Source organism: Ailuropoda melanoleuca, chromosome 1, assembly GCF_002007445.2.
Source record: "Ailuropoda melanoleuca isolate Jingjing chromosome 1, ASM200744v2, whole genome shotgun sequence".
Lineage (NCBI taxonomy): Eukaryota > Metazoa > Chordata > Mammalia > Carnivora > Ursidae > Ailuropoda > Ailuropoda melanoleuca.
Window position 1 is genome coordinate 146240040 of NC_048218.1, and position 8010 is coordinate 146248049.

The following is an 8010-nucleotide window of genomic DNA, read 5'->3' on the forward strand; positions in this document are numbered from 1 at the left end:
AGGAACGGGAGCAGCGCGAGGAATGCTGGGATACTGGAGGTCCACCCCAGCGCTTCCTGCGGGTTTAGCGATCCGTCAGAGTTAGAGATGGATCATTTTGTGCGTTTATTGTTTTATCTGGACTTTCTGAATTGACAAATTTGGCATCCGGGTAGGTTTCCCTCACTGGAAAAGACTCATAATGTAGAAAAATTAAACACCTTTACTTAGTCTGAGGGATAAAGTGCCCTCTAAGATTCCTGAAGGGCCTGCTAAGTGCGGGGCCCTTAATATAGATAGCCCCATCCTTAAACCAATACCCTAAGCATGGTATTAAATATTTCCACGTCACAGAAAATTCAGGTTCAGAGAGAAATAGCCAAAGTCAGCCAAATAGTGCTAGACAATCCAAATGCAGGTTTGTTTACCTGACTTGAATCTCCAAACTCTTCCGTTCGTTGTTCCTCCATCTTGTAATTACGTTGTGGTGAATACCCTGTTAAATAGTGTGTTTCTGTGTGTGTAATAACTAGTTTATAGGTTATTATAAAATAATACTATGTAAAACTCGATATATTTAACGTTTTATGGTGTTCAAATATATCGTTTTGAATTTTCCAAATATTAAATATTTTAATGTAATTGTGAACTTACAAAACTTACATGTGTATGTAATATTATAGATGGATATTATGTAATATAACATAATTCGGTGTTATAAATTTTGATACATATGCTTTTTTATATATTTAAATCCTATTCCTTCATTCAACAACAGTAGTTAACGTTAGTACATACCATGCCCCAGACACTGTACTGGATATCAAACATGTATAGACAAAGTCCTTCCCTTCCAGTTCAGATTCCACTCCGAGACATATAAACAGATAAATCACAGTGGAACATAGTAATACATTTAAATTTCTATTTTAAAAGGAAATTATCTGAGAAACGAACAGAGTGTACAGAGAATAGAGCAACTAAATATAGCACAAATTTGGACCAGAATTTGGCAACCTCAATTAGATGAAAATTAAAAAAAAATAAGATGGCCCTTATAATACTATTTTGATTTGTAGTGGTTACTCAAAACATTAGCAGCCTTCAAATTAAGTTCTATGTGTATGTAATTTGACATGTTATATGAATAAATACCAAAAGAAGAGAAAGAAAAGATGAGGAAAATCTAAAATTGGAATTAAAATTAGAAGTCAACTAAAATTGTAAGTAAATGTGGACAGTGGAAATGTATTAAGTATGTAGTATATTTCTTCATATTAAAATCCATACGTATGGCAGTATTTGCTAACCTTGATGGGACCTCTTAGAATTTTGTACTTTCATGCCATCTATCATGTATATTACATATGCCACTGGGAATGACATACCAAGGTAAAGCTTTGGGCAGGCAGTTTGATTTAGGCAGCAAGGAATAAAAAACAAATCACAGATCTGAGACAAGCCATTTTGTACAGAGATAAAAGATTTGCCTAAGGATGTATCCATAGAGACAGAAAAATTAATGGCTGCCAGGAGATGAGAAAGGGGGGAATTGGGACTAACTGCTAATAGGTATGGGGTTTGTGGGATGATAAAAATATTCTGGAACTAGGTAATGATGATGGTTGCGAAGCAGTGAATGTACTAAAAACTACTGAAATGTACACTTCAAAATGATAAATTTTATGTTATGTGAAGTGTATCTGAATTTTAAAAAATGCTATAAAAAATTTGGCCAAGGAGTCAGGAATCCCAAATTCTAAGTGCATTATTTAATTTATCTGATATGTAATTGATGTTTATATCAATCTTAGCAAAAAAAAAAAAATCAATGGCGACATAATGATTTCCCCCATAAAACTGAATATATCTAAAGGAATAATTAAAAAACAACATTTTATGTTACGTCTCCAATTTTTTAAATTGAAAATTTTACTGATCCATTAAGTCCAGAATGCTGGAACCACTGAAAAAAAAAATTTTTTTTTTTTTTTTTTTTTTTTTTTTTTTTAGGTAGGCTCCATACTGAGCGTGGAGCCCAACTCAGGGCTTAAACTCACAACCCTGACATCAAGACCTGGGATGATATCAAGAGTCTGACACTTAACCGATTGAGTCACCCAAGCGTCCCTGAAATAACATATTTTAATCATCATGGCACACGCCACAATGAGCAACATCTCATTTAAATGGCCATCGTACATGGAAAAACTCTGGAAAATGATAGCTATTAAAGTATAAGAGGCATTATTGCTTTGCTAACTTAAGCATGTAAGAATACATATTCGATGGACCAGGATATAAACCTAGGCTCAATTCCTACCAAATAGGAGGTTTAGGCAAATTGCTTAATTTCTCTGGAGTAATTTTAGTGATTTGTAGAGTTATAACAAAGATTAAGTGACTATATATGCTCATATATGTGTGTGTGTGCACATATATATATATACACATACACACACATATATGGCACAACCCAATACCTGGCATGTAATAAGTGATCAATACATGTTAGCTCTTACTAAATAAGGATCTTAAATTTTAAAATAGCTCAGATCCTCCATACTAACCCTAAAAGTCTTTAAATGTGGATTTTGTTTCCTAGATGATATCTTGGTGAAATTTGGGAAGAAGTGAGTTCCTCCATAAGTTAATAATAACAATAGTAATAATAATAATAGCTAACATGTATTTAGTGTTTACTTTGTATCAGGCACTGTGCCAAGTCCTTTTTTGTATTAAGTGAGTACAATTTAAATCTATTTAATACTTGAGGGAACTGAGGCACAGAGAGGTTGTAACATGGCCAAAGTCACAGTGCTAAGAAGTGGTGGAGCTATTGTATCCTAAGGGCTTTGTAAAGGATAAGAAAAAAAAAAATATCAGTGTGTAGAGAGGCAGACAGTTGACACAAAACCCCTGAAATCATTTCTTTCTAATACTGCTGAACATGTACACATGTAGGAAAATGGGAGAAACATACAAATCAAGATGGAAGTACAGAGGTCAAAGAGGTAGAATGAAGAAGAAAATGGAATCTTAAGATTGACTTAGCTGTGTATGACTAGGAAACCCTCTACAACTTTAGAGAGAAGCACTGCAGTCAAAACTATGCCTTTACCAACATATCATACCTGTAATTGGTTGATTATATTTAACTTCACAAGAAATCAAGCTAGCAGCAGATTTTATAGTAGATGATTCAATTTGTCTCTAGCAAATCTTTTTTTCCCTGAAGTCCCATGTGGGATCTATATAGTTTTAGTTCTACCACAAATACCTGAATTCTTAAGTTTGCTATAGAGTGACCGACCATTCAGTAACTAGGCAGAATGGATTCTACAAGATTGACCTTTCTATGCCTATCTCTATCCAGGAAGAAATGGTGAGGGACTGCTAAATGCCTGATATCTGGAGGAAGGACTGATTTCAAAGTCACCTTCATTTTGACCTCAGGAAGCTACAGTTAATTAGCCAGCCATGAAGAACTGAGAAGACAGGTCTACGCATCAAGTCTCTAGGATGTCCTTGCAGGGTATGTAAAAAGCTTTGGTGCTGGAATCACTCTATTTAACTCAGTCTCTGCTACTTACCACCTGTGGGGCCCTAGAAAATTACTTTCCCTCTTGGGCCTCAGTTTACTCATCTTTGAAATGGGAGTAATCGGTTACCTTCTCCATAAGGTTGTTAGAAAGATTAAATAACTATTATAAAACACACTCAGAAGGTTGCCTGGCATATGGTGAACAGGCCATAAATAGTAATAGTTTGAAGTAGAAAGGAGAATGATAGGGGCGCCTGGGTGGCACAGCGGTTAAGCTTCTGCCTTCGGCTCAGGGCGTGATCCCGGCGTTATGGGATCGAGCCCCACATCAGGCTCCTCTGCTATGAGCCTGCTTCTTCCTCTCCCACTCCCCCTGCTTGTGTTCCCTCTCTCGCTGGCTGTCTCTATCTCTGTCGAATAAATAAATAAAATCTTTAAAAAAAAAAAAAAAAGAAAGGAGAATGATAATGTTGATTTCTACCTTCTAGGAAGTCATAAAACTCCTCAAGTTTAGGAAAAAAAAAATTAATTCCAACAGCATCCATGCTTGTCATCAAGAAGTACTGAACTGTGGCTGTGCCCTATCTATCTTTTTATCTTCCCTTTCTAACCTCCAGAACACAACTATTTGCTGGAGCTTCTCTCTGAGTCTCCAAAGAACAGGTCCTAGATGAAATTAAATCTGTAAAGCAGACCTTCAGGACCCTCCTCTCCCCACCAAGTCACAACATTTAGGCAGTTAACCAACACTGTCATCAAAATTTCACATATATTTGTGATAAATGCAGATGTAACTCTGTTAGAAGAAAATGGAAATTTGAAAGGGTGGGGCAAACTAAACCATATGCAATTTGCAGCAATGGTTATAAGGCAGCGAAATGTAGAAAGGATGAAATTTAGAAAGTAGACTTTGGGATGTCTTTTATAGAACATCTTTTATTTTGTATAAATCCATAGCTCCATGTTCACATTTTCATTCTTTCTGGGCCTTTAAAATTTATTCACTTTCCCCTAAAACAGATCTTGAAGGTCTTTAAGAAAACTGGGCAAACTCTGAATACCTGCAGCTAGCTCTAAACCCTGCTGTGATCTTTCTTTCTTTTTTTTAAATTTATTGTGGTAAGAGCACTTAATATATCTACCCTCTTACATTTTTGAATGCACAATGCAGTATTATTAACTATAGGCATGATGCTGTACAGCAGATCTCTAGAACTTACTCATTTTGTATAACTGAAACTTTATACCTATTGAATAGCAATTCCCCATTTCCCTCTTCTTCCAACCCCTGGCAATCACCATTTTATTCTTTGTTTTTATGAGTTTGACTATTATAAATACCTTATGTAAGTGGAATCATGCAATATTTGTCCTTCTGTGACTGGCTTATTTTATTTACCATAATGTCCTCCAGGTTCATCCATGTTGTTGAATATGGCAGAATTTCCTTCTTTTTTAAGACTGAATAATATTCCATCCCCTTATCTGTCAGTGGGAATTTAGATTGTTTCTGTATCTTGGCTATTGTGAACAATGCTGCAAAAAACATGGGAGTGCAGATATTTTCCTGAGATCTTGATTTCAGTTCTTTTGAATAAATTCCCAGAAGTGGAATTGCTGGATCATATATAGTTATATTTGAAATTTTGGGGAAAATCTTCATACTGTTTTCTATAGTGGCTGCATCATTTTACATTCTTCAAAACAGTACATAAGGGTTATAGTTTCTCCACATCCTTGTCAATACATGTTACCTTATTATTATTACCATTATCAATATTATTATTGCCATCCTGACAAATAGATGTGAGGTGGTGATATCTTATTTTGGTTTTTATTTGCATTTCCTTGATGATTCATGATGTTGGGTATCTTTTCACATACCTACTGGTCATTTGTATGTTTTTTTAGAGAAATGTCTATTAAAGTCCTTTGCCTTTTTTTTTTTTTTTTTTTTTTGGGGGNTTGAGAGAGAGAGAGAGCGTGCATGTGGAGGGAGGGGCAGAGGCAGAGAGAGAGTCTTAAGCAGGCCAACACCCAGTGCAGAGCTCAGTGTGGGACTCAACTCATGACCCTCAGATCATGACCTGAGCCAAAATCAAGAGTCAGAGGCTTAATTGACTGAACTACCCCCAGGTACCCCCCCCTTTGCCCATTTTTTAATTGGGTTATTTGGGTTTTTGCTATTGAATTGTAACGAGTTCCATATATATTTTGGAGATTAACCCCTTATTAGTTACATATAGTTTTCACATATTTTTCTCCCATTCTGTAAGTTGCCTCTGTGGATTATTGATTTTGCTGTGCAGAATTTTTTAGTTTGATGTAGTCCCACTTGTCTATTTTTGCTTTTACAGCTTTTGGTGTCATATCCAAGAAATTACTGCCTAGACCAATGTCATAAAGCTCTTGCCTATGTTTTCTTTCAGGAGTTTTACAACTTCAGGTTTTACATTTAAATCTTTCATCTACTTTGAGTTGATTTTTGTATGTGATGTATGTTTAATGGTTTGGTTTGGGGGAGTGGGCAAAAACAAAATATAAGAACATTTTCTTTTTTTTTTTTTTAAAGATTTTATTTATTTATTTGACAGAGATAGAGACAGACAGCGAGAGAGGGAACACAAGCAGGGGGAGTGGGAGAGGAAGAAGCAGGCTCCTAGCGGAGGAGCCTGATGTGGGGCTCGATCCCACAACGCCGGGACCACGCCCTGAGCTGAAGGCAGATGCGCAACCGCTGTGCCACCCAGGCGCCCCAAGAACATTTTCTTTTAAAAATATAAAACTTGAAATATGTCATTTTTGAAATAAAGGGATATTTTTCATTCTCTTAAAATTATTTAAGATTGTTTATGGATTTTCCTCTAAACTACATGATGTGTGGATGCCAACATGCAGACATAGTTCCTCCCCTCTTAGAGTTTACATGCTAGTAGGTTTTTTAGCTTCCATCAGTCTACCTGGAATAAAGCTAAAATTTGTTTGGAGCAAATATTTGAGACTGGCTGCGTTTCTAAACTTTAATATGAATTCACCCTTGGTGATCTTGTTAAAATGCAGCTTCTGAATCAGCTGGTCTACCTAGGGCCTGAAATTCTACATTTTTAACAAGCTTTCATTTTGCTGGTCTGGAGACTACATTTTAAGAAGCAAGGGTTTAGATGAAATGGAAAATACCTGACTTTCTGATCATTGATCCAGCTAACAATACTGCACGACTATAACTTGTGGCTCCTTTAACAGTTTAGGGGAGAGAAGATTTTCCCTTTGTTCTCCTAGGTTCAATAACTGGGTCTACAAAATAAATTGACAACAGGCAGATTAACAGGAGCAAAGGTAAACAAACTTATTAATTTTTATTATTATGTACACCAGGGCATCACAGGAAAAAAAAAATGAATACCCAAAAAAGTGGTGAGATTTGAGAGCTTATATGCCATCTTTCACAGAGGAAGCAGGGGATATAGGCAACTTAGGGGAGAGTAAATTATTTTTAGGAAAGATGAATGGGCTGTTAAAGAATAGCTAGGAGATATGATAATTTGTGACAAAGTTTGTCTGGGTGTTGAGTTGACTTCTAGTTTCCTCCCAGTGGTAGGAGTCAATCCCAGGAAGGGGATTTATGACAATTGAATTCCTTTTGAAGGCTCTGTCTTCAGGCAGATGAGGGAAGTTCAGAGAAAGCCTTCCCCTGTATCTGTTGTTTTTCAGGTTCCTTCGCCTCAAAATAATCACTCCAAAGTGACATGTTTTGGGGTGGCATGTCCAGAACTCCTTCAACAGCCATACTAAATTAAAATGCTTGTTTCTTGCTATTGGAACTTTACCCCTGAAATGTTCTTGCTTCTTAAATATTAGGAGGCTTATCTCTTAGAGGCATAGATATCTGTGAACAGTGCACACTCACATCTTCATTAATGTTATGAGTGCCCTATACTCAGTGATTGGTTCTGGACTTTCAGAAGAATTACAGTCCCAATAAAAGAAGAGTTCTTGGCTCTTTTAATATGACAAAATGTTTGCATAAATAAAAATGAAAATTATAATTGTAAAATAATTCTCCCAAATATCTAGATCTCATTGTAGAATAATTAATAATGAATAGAGAAATGGTTATGTGAAATCAAAATACTAATGATGGTAAGTATTTAATCTACCACAAAGGAAAAGCCCAGCCAAAATACCCATCTTGCACCAAAATACATGTTCAGAAATCGATATTTGCATGCCCAAGACTTGTTTGAAAAGGCGATTATGGTCTCACAAGTAAATCATAAGAATTTTAAAAATTTTGTAAATGCTGTATTTATATGACAGACAAGAACTACTCTGAAGGAATCATTATGGTTTGGGAAATGATATGCAATTTCAAAATCATCTAAATCATTTCAATTGCCCGTATTTACATTTATATAATGGGTATTTATAATGGTGATTATTTTAGAACTTACCTTGTTTCCCTGGATCTCACATTGGTTTCTATGGGA

General features: G+C 35.8%; 1 long non-coding RNA gene across 1 annotated transcript; it reads left to right on the forward strand.

The window, feature by feature from the left end:
* The first annotated feature begins 4 nt into the window (after positions 1 to 4).
* Positions 5 to 6176, forward strand: LOC105237493. Its single transcript, XR_004627759.1, has 3 exons — positions 5 to 151; positions 3356 to 3514; positions 6118 to 6176. It is a non-coding gene; the product is annotated as an uncharacterized LOC105237493 (long non-coding RNA).
* The last annotated feature ends 1834 nt before the right edge of the window (positions 6177 to 8010 follow it).